We start from the raw sequence: 10,196 nt of genomic DNA, 5'->3' as shown, positions 1-10,196 counted from the left end.
GCAGAGCTCTCGCTGCTTACGAAACCACAGCCAGGTCTGGGCTGGCCCACTAACGGCCGACCGGAGGGGCGCAGGTGTGTCTGTGTGTGATAATAATGGAGCGGCGTGGGGTTACCTCAGGAAGTAGTTTAAGGGATATTTAAGGGATGCAGAATTAATGCAGGTTTTTGGCTGCACTGAAGGCATCAATACTGGTCTGCTGATACTGAACTAGTGAAGGCCCACTGATACTGAACTAGTGAAGGTCTGCTGATACTGAATACAGAACTAGTGAAGGTCCATTGATACTGAATACTGAACTAGTGAAGGTCCATTGATACTGAATACAGAACTAGTGAAGGTCCATTGATACTGAATACTGAACTAGTGAAGGTCCCTTGATACTGAATACTGAACTAGTGAAGGTCCATTGATACTGAATACTGAACTAGTGAAGGTCCATTGATACTGAATACTGAACTAGTGAAGGTCCATTGATACTGAATACTGAACTAGTGAAGGTCCATTGATACTGAACTAGTGAAGGTCCATTGATACTGAATACTGAACTAGTGAAGGTCCATTGATGCTGACTACTGAACTAGTGAAGGTCCATTGATACTGAATACTGAACTAGTGAAGGTCCATTGATGCTGAATACTGAACTAGTGAAGGTCCGTTGATACTGAATACTGAACTAGTGAAGGTCCATTGATACTGAATACTGAACTAGTGAAGGTCCATTGATACAGAACTAGTGAAGGTCCATTGATACTGAATACTGAACTAGTGAAGGTCCATTGATACTGAACTAGTGAAGGTCCATTGATACTGAATACTGAACTAGTGAAGGTCCATCGATACAGAACTAGTGAAGGTCCATTGATACTGAATACTGAACTAGTGAAGGTCCATTGATGCTGAATACTGAACTAGTGAAGGTCCATTGATACTGAATACTGAACTAGTGAAGGTCCATTGATGCTGAATACTGAACTAGTGAAGGTCCGTTGATACTGAATACTGAACTAGTGAAGGTCCATTGATACTGAATACAGAACTAGTGAAGGTCCATTGATACTGAATACTGAACTAGTGAAGGTCCATTGATACAGAACTAGTGAAGGTCCATTGATACTGAATACAGAACTAGTGAAGGTCCATTGATACTGAATACTGAACTAGTGAAGGTCCATTGATACTGAATACAGAACTAGTGAAGGTCCATTGATACTGAATACTGAACTAGTGAAGGTCCATTGATACTGAACTAGTGAAGGTCCATTGATACTGAATACTGAACTAGTGAAGGTCCATTGATACTGAATACTGAACTAGTGAAGGTCCATTGATACTGAATACTGAACTAGTGAAGGTCCATTGATACTGAATACTGAACTAGTGAAGGTCCATTGATACAGAACTAGTGAAGGTCCATTGATACTGAATACTGAACTAGTGAAGGTCCATTGATACAGAACTAGTGAAGGTCCATTGATACTGAATACTGAACTAGTGAAGGTCCATTGATACAGAACTAGTGAAGGTCCATTGATACTGAATACTGAACTAGTGAATGTCCGCTGATACTGAACCAGTGAAGGTCCATTTCAATACTTCAGTGAATAACATTTAACTCGACGTATTTGAGTGTTTACCAGCATTTGTAACTTGAGTCTGACAATTATCTGTAAAACACAGTTAATCTGATAATACTTGTGGAATATAAAAATTATTGCTTAACTCTTGTGTTGTTTTAAGGGTTTAAAAAAATGGTCCGCAACTATGTTCAACAGCAAAGAAAACCCCCTAAATTATATTTTTTTCAACTTGAAATTTGATGACTTTTCCTAGAGTGACCCCAACATTAAAAGTGCAACATGGCACGTGTTCATATTTCCATGAAAGCTGGACACCACCAGGGTATAAAGATGAGGGTCGTTTCACCCTGAGGAAGGCGCCGTGATGCCCAAACATTGGTACATACCCATTACATTGCTGGGAGTGGATATATGGAGTGTGCGCCTTTCTTTGTTTTGCTGGGGCAGGCAAGAGGAGGAGATGCCAATTCTGCCCCCCAAAGAAGGACTGTAGAACACATACTATGTGCTGGGAGAAATACATCTGCAAAGTCCATGCACACACACTGTCCTACATGTGCTAATTTGAGTTTTTGTATCTATTATCTTATTTTATTCTTATTTATTGTTGTTGTTTAAACACCTTGTGGGTGGGGGGGGGGGGGGGCAATGGTTAAAAATATGGTAGAAGACTAGTATTTTGTTGTTGAATTCCTCATTGTACAGTATATAAGAATATATAATAATAATAATAATACTAATAATAATTCTAAACCTCTACTTTAGTAAAGAAAACAACTATGACAGGTGTGTTGAAATAAAAACAACTGGTGTCCACAGATTAAATACAGTCTTTCTGCGTTGTGAAGAGGGAAAACCCAGATATTCACAACGTTTCTGATGAACCACAGGTTGTTTCTTCATGCAAAATAGATTTGGGGTTTAAAATTCATTTAAGCTGCTTTATTTTAGGGGTTTAGTGAAGGTGGGTCATTTTTTGACCCTTAGGACAAGACGAGTATACAGAATTTTAAGACTACACAAGGGTTACCCGAGTCACATCATGGCATCACAACATCACAAACCACTTGGCGCCCAATGTAGTTAATTACTGTAGTGGTCATTGTTTTTCTACAGGCTGATGGAAAGTCTACAGGTACAAACCTAGATGACCAGCCTCTGTACAATACAGTCATGTACATTTACATTCTGTTTAGCAAGGATGGTAATACTGTACAAAAAGTGGTTGTTTCCATGTTATTTAATTTGATGTGAATGTTTTGTGTCTGTTCATAACTTTGCACTAATTTGATGATGTAAATGTTTGAGGACAGCGTTTTGTTCTTTCTAGATTCCATTAGAATGACATCACAGAGAAAGGGACAGGGTTTTGTTCTTTCTAGATTCCATTAGAATGACATCACAGAGAAAGGGACAGCGTTTTGTTCTTTCTAGATTCCATTAGAATGACATCACAGAGAAAGGGGCAGGGTTTTGTTCTTTCTAGATTCCATTAGAATGACATCACAGAGAAAGGGACAGCGTTTTGTTCTTTCTAGATTCCATTAGAATGACATCACAGAGAAAGGGACAGCGTTTTGTTCTTTCTAGATTCCATTAGAATGACATCACAGAGAAAGGGACAGGGTTTTGTTATATCTGGATTCCATTAGAATGACATCACAGGGAAAGGGACAGGGTTTTGTTCTTTCTAGATTCCATTAGAATGACATCACAGAGAAAGGGACAGGGTTTTGTTCTTTCTAGATTCCATTAGAATGACATCACAGAGAAAGGGGCAGGGCAACAACTCTTACAATTCCAACTATTGAAACCTGATTCTGTTCCTAATTACAACCTTTTTGGCCAAAGCTAAGACGCTGATTATTTGTTGCTAATGCTACAGATGTCTATATTGGTCAGCTTATACTAGTAAAGGCCCAGTGCACTGCTTTGTGAGAAATAATATTTTTCCAAAAATTATATATTTTTCTATTAATTCATATTTTTAATTCTGATTCTTCAGGGGTTGCTGCAGCCCCCTCAGCACCCCTACTTCCTGTGGATGTGGGCGTGGCCAGGGGTGCCTAGAGCTGCATAAATATGCTGGTTTCGTGAAGCAGTTACAGTTCGCCCAGCCAGACAGCTCCCCGGTTACAGTACACCCAGCCAGACAGCTCCCCGGTTACAGTACGCCCAGCCAGACAGCTCCCCGGTTACAGTACGCCCAGCCAGACAGCGCCCCGGTTACAGTACGCCCAGCCAGACAGCACCCCAGTTACAGTACGCCCAGACAGCTCCCCGCGCCCCGGTTACAGTACACCCAGCCAGACAGCTTCCCGGTTACAGTACGCCCAGCCAGTCAGCGCCCCGGTTACAGTACGCCCAGCCAGATAGCACCCGGTTACAGTACGCCCAGCCAGCGCCCCAGGAACAGATGACAGTGCTCCAAATATCAATATTGAGATCACCAGGGACACTTCTTCTGTGGTAGGTTAAAGGGGACAGTTTAGATTACCAGTGTCTTCTTCTGTGGTAGGTTAAAGGGGACAGTTTAGATTACCAGTGTCTTCTTCTGTGGTAGGTTAAAGGGGACAGTTTAGATTACCAGTGTCTTCTTCAGTGGTAGGTTAAAGGGGACAGTTTAGATTACCAGTGTCTTCTTCAGTGGTAGGTTAAAGGGGACAGTTTAGATTACCAGTGTCTTCTTCAGTGGTAGGTTAAAGGGGACAGTTTAGATTACCAGTGTCTTCTTCAGTGGTAGGTTAAAGGGGACAGTTTAGATTACCAGTGTCTTCTTCAGTGGTAGGTTAAAGGGGACAGTTTAGATTACCAGTGTCTTCTTCAGTGGTAGGTTAAAGGGGACAGTTTAGATTACCAGTGTCTTCTTCAGTGGTAGGTTAAAGGGGACAGTTTAGATTACCAGTGTCTTCTTCAGTGGTAGGTTAAAGGGGACAGTTTAGATTACCAGTGTCTTCTTCAGTGGTAGGTTAAAGGGGACAGTTTAGATTACCAGTGTCTTCTTCAGTGGTAGGTTAAAGGGGACAGTTTAGATTACCAGTGTCTTCTTCAGTGGTAGGTTAAAGGGGACAGTTTAGATTACCAGTGTCTTCTTCAGTGGTAGGTTAAAGGGGACAGTTTAGATTACCAGTGTCTTCTTCTGTGGTAGGTTAAAGGGGACAGTTTAGATTACCAGTGTCTTCTTCAGTGGTAGGTTAAAGGGGACAGTTTAGATTACCAGTGTCTTCTTCTGTGGTAGGTTAAAGGGGACAGTTTAGATTACCAGTGTCTTCTTCTGTGGTAGGTTAAAGGGGACAGTTTAGATTACCAGTTTCTTCTTCAGTGGTAGGTTAAAGGGGACAGTTTAGATTACCAGTGTCTTCTTCAGTGGTAGGTTAAAGGGGACAGTTTAGATTACCAGTGTCTTCTTCTGTGGTAGGTTAAAGGGGACAGTTTAGATTACCAGTGTCTTCTTCAGTGGTAGGTTAAAGGGGACAGTTTAGATTACCAGTGTCTTCTTCTGTGGTAGGTTAAAGGGGACAGTTTAGATTACCAGTGTCTTCTTCTGTGGTAGGTTAAAGGGGACAGTTTAGATTACCAGTGTCTTCTTCAGTGGTAGGTTAAAGGGGACAGTTTAGATTACCAGTGTCTTCTTCTGTGGTAGGTTAAAGGGGACAGTTTAGATTACCAGTGCCTTCTTCAGTGGTAGGTTAATGGGGACAGTTTAGATTACCAGTGTCTTCTTCTGTGGTAGGTTAATGGTGACAGTTTAGATTACCAGTGTCTTCTTCAGTGGTAGGTTAATGGTGACAGTTTAGATTACCAGTGTCTTCTTCAGTGGTAGGTTAAAGGGGACAGTTTAGATTACCAGTGTCTTCTTCAGTGGTAGGTTAATGGTGACAGTTTAGATTACCAGTGTCTTCTTCAGTGGTAGGTTAATGGTGACAGTTTAGATTACCAGTGTCTTCTTCAGTGGTAGGTTAAAGGGGACAGTTTAGATTACCAGTGTCTTCTTCAGTGGTAGGTTAAAGGGGACAGTTTAGATTACCAGTGTCTTCTTCTGTGGTAGGTTAAAGGGGACAGTTTAGATTACCAGTGTCTTCTTCAGTGGTAGGTTAAAGGGGACAGTTTAGATTACCAGTGTCTTCTTCAGTGGTAGGTTAAAGGGGACAGTTTAGATTACCAGTGTCTTCTTCAGTGGTAGGTTAAAGGGGACAGTTTAGATTACCAGTGTCTTCTTCAGTGGTAGGTTAATGGTGACAGTTTAGATTACCAGTGTCTTCTTCAGTGGTAGGTTAAAGGGGACAGTTTAGATTACCAGTGTCTTCTTCTGTGGTAGGTTAAAGGGGACAGTTTAGATTACCAGTGTCTTCTTCAGTGGTAGGTTAAAGGGGACAGTTTAGATTACCAGTGTCTTCTTCAGTGGTAGGTTAAAGGGGACAGTTTAGATTACCAGTGTCTTCTTCAGTGGTAGGTTAAAGGTGACAGTTTAGATTACCAGTGTCTTCTTCTGTGGTAGGTTAAAGGTGACAGTTTAGATTACCAGTGTCTTCTTCTGTGGTAGGTTAATGGTGACAGTTTAGATTACCAGTGTCTTCTTCTGTGGTAGGTTAAAGGTGACAGTTTAGATTACCAGTGTCTTCTTCTGTGGTAGGTTAAAGGTGACGGTTTGAATAAGACTGCTCTTTGATATGTTTAGGATGTGTTAAATCAAATGCCACCACTTTCCTTCTGCACTTTTCCCTGTGTGACACGGCCTGTCCTACAGGTCTTACTTGTCTTGGGTGAGCTATATTGGGCCTTCTTTTTAAAGCCCAAAGCCCAGTCTTGACCCTGACCCACAGCTTTGCATAACATTCTTAAATCTGTTGACATACAGGTAGGTGTGTGTGTGTGTGTGTGTGTGTGTGTGTATTAGTGGACAGTATACACAGAGTGTACAAAACATTAAGAAAACCTTCCTAATATTGAGTTGCACCTCCTTTTGCCCCCAGAACAGCCTCAATTTGTTACGGGGTCTGGACTCGACAAAGGTGTCTAGCGCATTCCACAGGGATGCCGAACCATGTTGACTCCACTGTTAGTACTGACCCAAAGGAAGAGGTCAGATCCAGGTTGACTCCACAGCTTCCCACAGTCGTGTCAGGTAGGCTGGATGTCCATTCTTGATCCACAGGGGAAACTGTTGAGCATGAAAAACCCAGCAGCGTTGCAGTTCTTGACAGACACCGGTGCCCCTGGTACCTTCCACCATACCTCGTTCAAAGGCACTTAAATCTTTTGTCCTGACCATTCACCCTCGGAACGTCACACACAAACCATGTCTCAACTGTCTCAAGGCTTAAAAATCATTCTTTAACCTGTCTCCTACCCTTCATCTACACTGATTGAAGTGGATTTAACAGGTGACATCAATAAGGGATCATGGCTTTCACCTGGATTCACCTGGTCAGTCTCATGGAAAGAGCAGGAGTTCCTAATGTCTTGTCCACTCACTGTATAGATGTGCTATATTGAAAGCAGGTTGTAGATTAGGCTGTAGGGGCTCGGTCTCTCCTACACATGTTCCAAACATCCGCTTTATTTAACCATGTGACCTCCATCATACTGTTAGACATTACATGGTTGGTTAGCAGGATTTAGTTTAAAACACTACACACACACACAGACACACACACACACACACACAGACACACACAAACAGACACAGACACACACACAGGAACAGATCCATTCAAATCCTCCCTCTGTCACAAATGGCATCCTTTCCCCTGTATAGTGCACTACTTAAGAGATAGAACCCATAGGGCTCTGGTCAAATGCAGTGTACTATATAGGGCTCAACCCATAGGGTTCTGGTCAAATGAAGTGCACTATATAGGGCTCTGGTCAAATGAAGAGCACTATATAGGGCTCAACCCATAGGGCTCTGGTCAAATGAAGTGCACTATATAGTGCTCTGGTCAAATGAAGTGCACTATATAGGGCTCAACCCATAGGGCTCTGGTCAAATGAAGTGCACTATATAGGGCTCAACCCATAGGGTTCTGGTCAAATGAAGTGCACTATATAGGGCTCTGATCAAATGAAGTGCACTATATAGGGCTCAACCCATAGGGCTCTGGTCAAATGAAGTGCACTATATAGGGCTCTGGTCAAATGAAGAGCACTATATAGGGTTCAACCCATAGGGCTCTGGTCAAATGAAGTGCACTATATAGGGGATAGGGTACCATTTGGGATGTAAATTAGGTATACCTTTGACATGTTGCTATTAGCAACAACTCCACTGATGTACAGTCCATGTATGATCAGATCTTTAGGAGTTAGAGCAGGAAACCTACTTAGAGGCTACTTGTCCCCTTCATAAGCAATACTTAAGGGCCTACGTCATCCCTGTGGAGGATCCATAGCCCAATCCCAGATTAACGGGTCTGTATGGGTCGGATAGTTTCAAATACTTGCTGGAAGGGTGTGGGGTTGTTGTGATTGGGTCATGTCATATTGGACTAGAATGAAGATGATGCTTTTACCTATGAAGCCCTCATGCACTGATTATGAAGGTGCTATATACTGCTTATGAAGGTGCTATATACTGCTTATGAAGGCGCTATATACTGCTTATGAAGGCGCTATATACTGCTTATGAAGGTGCTATACACTGCTTATGAAGGCGCTATATACTGCTTATGAAGGCGCTATATACTGCTTATGAAGGTGCTATACGCTGCTTATGAAGGTGCTATACACTGCTTATGAAGGTGCTATATACTGCTTATGAAGGTGCTATATACTGCTTATGAAGGTGCTATATACTGCTTATGAAGGTGCTATATACTGCTTATGAAGGTGCTATATACTGCTTATGAAGGTGCTATATACTGCTTATGAAGGTGCTATATACTGCTTATGAAGGTGCTATATACTGCTTATGAAGGTGCTATACGCTGCTTATGAAGGTGCTATATACTGCTTATGAAGGTGCTATATACTGCTTATGAAGGTGCTATACACTGCTTATGAAGGTGCTATATACTGCTTATGAAGGTGCTATACGCTGCTTATGAAGGTGCTATACACTGCTTATGAAGGTGCTATATACTGCTTATGAAGGTGCTATATACTGCTTATGAAGGTGCTATATACTGCTTATGAAGGTGCTATATACTGCTTATGAAGGTGCTATATACTGCTTATGAAGGTGCTATATACTGCTTATGAAGGTGCTATATACTGCTTATGAAGGTGCTATACGCTGCTTATGAAGGTGCTATACACTGATTATGAAGGTGCTATATACTGCTTATGAAGGTGCTATATACTGCTTATGAAGGTGCTATATACTGCTTATGAAGGTGCTATACACTGCTTATGAAGGTGCTATATACTGCTTATGAAGGTGCTATACGCTGCTTATGAAGGTGCTATATACTGCTTATGAAGGTGCTATATACTGCTTATGAAGGTGCTATATACTGCTTATGAAGGTGCTATACACTGATTATATTACCACCAACGATAATAACATCATCCTCAGTCTTTTATCAATATTTACAAACTCGTGATCTGTTAAATAATGTCAATAACAACACAGTAAAACCAAAAACCAGACTAAATACAAAACATCAGCCGCTCAGTAAAAACAGCACTTCATAAAAATCTGAGAAACTAAATTAAAATTCATCCCCAGTCTCTGATTCTGACAAACAAAGTCAAACACATCAGTGTCCTTCAATCCCAGTCCTGGAAAACCCACAGGGTGTGGCAGGGTTTTGTGCCAGCCTAACACACCTCAATCAACTTATCAAAAGGGGCTTGATGATTGGACGATTGATGGAATCAGGTGTGCTGAGTGCTGAGATGGAACCAGGATGAAAGAAAAGTGAAATAAACAATATCTTGATATACATTTCAACATGTGAATCATCTATATTGACGAGAAGAGAAGATATAATGGAGATGCAAATGAAATGATGAAGATTGACTGGTCCACCGTTCACTATCCTGACCAGGGTTCTGATAACTTCCTCCACATAGATGCTGCTTTCACTGGGGGTGTCTCTGTACTCTGGTCCAGGGGTCAGAACCTGTCTGTTCTCTGGTCCAGGGGTCAGAACCTGTCTGTTCTCTGGTCCAGGGGTCAGAACCTGTCTGTTCTCTGGTCCAGGGGTCAGAACCTGTCTGTTCTCTGGTCCAGGGGTCAGAACCTGTCTGTTCTCTGGTCCAGGGGTCAGAACCTGTCTGTTCTCTGGTCCCGGGGTCAGAACCTGTCACGACCACGGTGGGCGTCTGTTCTCTGGTCCAGGGGTCAGAACCTGTCAGGGCCACAGTGGGTGTCTGTTCTCTGGTCCAGGGGTCAGAACCTGTCAGGACCACGGTGGGTGTCTGTTCTCTGGTCCAGGGGTCAGAACCTGTCAGGGCCACGTGGGTGTCTGTTCTCTGGTCCAGGGGTCAGAACCTGTCAGGGCCACGGTGGGTGTCTGTTCTCTGGTCCAGGGGTCAGAACCTGTCAGGGCCACGTGGGTGTCTGTTCTCTGGTCCAGGGGTCAGAACCTGTCAGGGCCACGGTGGGTGTCTGTTCTCTGGTCCAGGGGTCAGAACCTGTCAGGGCCACGGTGGGTGTCTGTTCTCTGGTCC

The 10,196-nt window shown here is 42.7% G+C and overlaps 1 long non-coding RNA gene across 1 annotated transcript; it reads right to left on the bottom strand.

Moving 5' to 3' along the window:
- Positions 1-9,081: 9,081 nt before the first annotated feature.
- On the bottom strand, positions 9,082-10,112 carry LOC139424323 (uncharacterized). Its single transcript, XR_011635925.1, has 2 exons — positions 9,875-10,112; positions 9,082-9,796 (listed from the first exon to the last, which is right to left on the bottom strand). It is a non-coding gene; the product is annotated as an uncharacterized lncRNA (long non-coding RNA).
- Between the last annotated feature and the right edge of the window lie 84 nt (positions 10,113-10,196).

This window comes from Oncorhynchus clarkii, chromosome 13 (genome assembly GCF_045791955.1).
Source record: "Oncorhynchus clarkii lewisi isolate Uvic-CL-2024 chromosome 13, UVic_Ocla_1.0, whole genome shotgun sequence".
Taxonomy (NCBI): Eukaryota; Metazoa; Chordata; class Actinopteri; order Salmoniformes; family Salmonidae; genus Oncorhynchus; species Oncorhynchus clarkii.
This window is presented reverse-complemented; position numbering and strand designations above follow the sequence as displayed.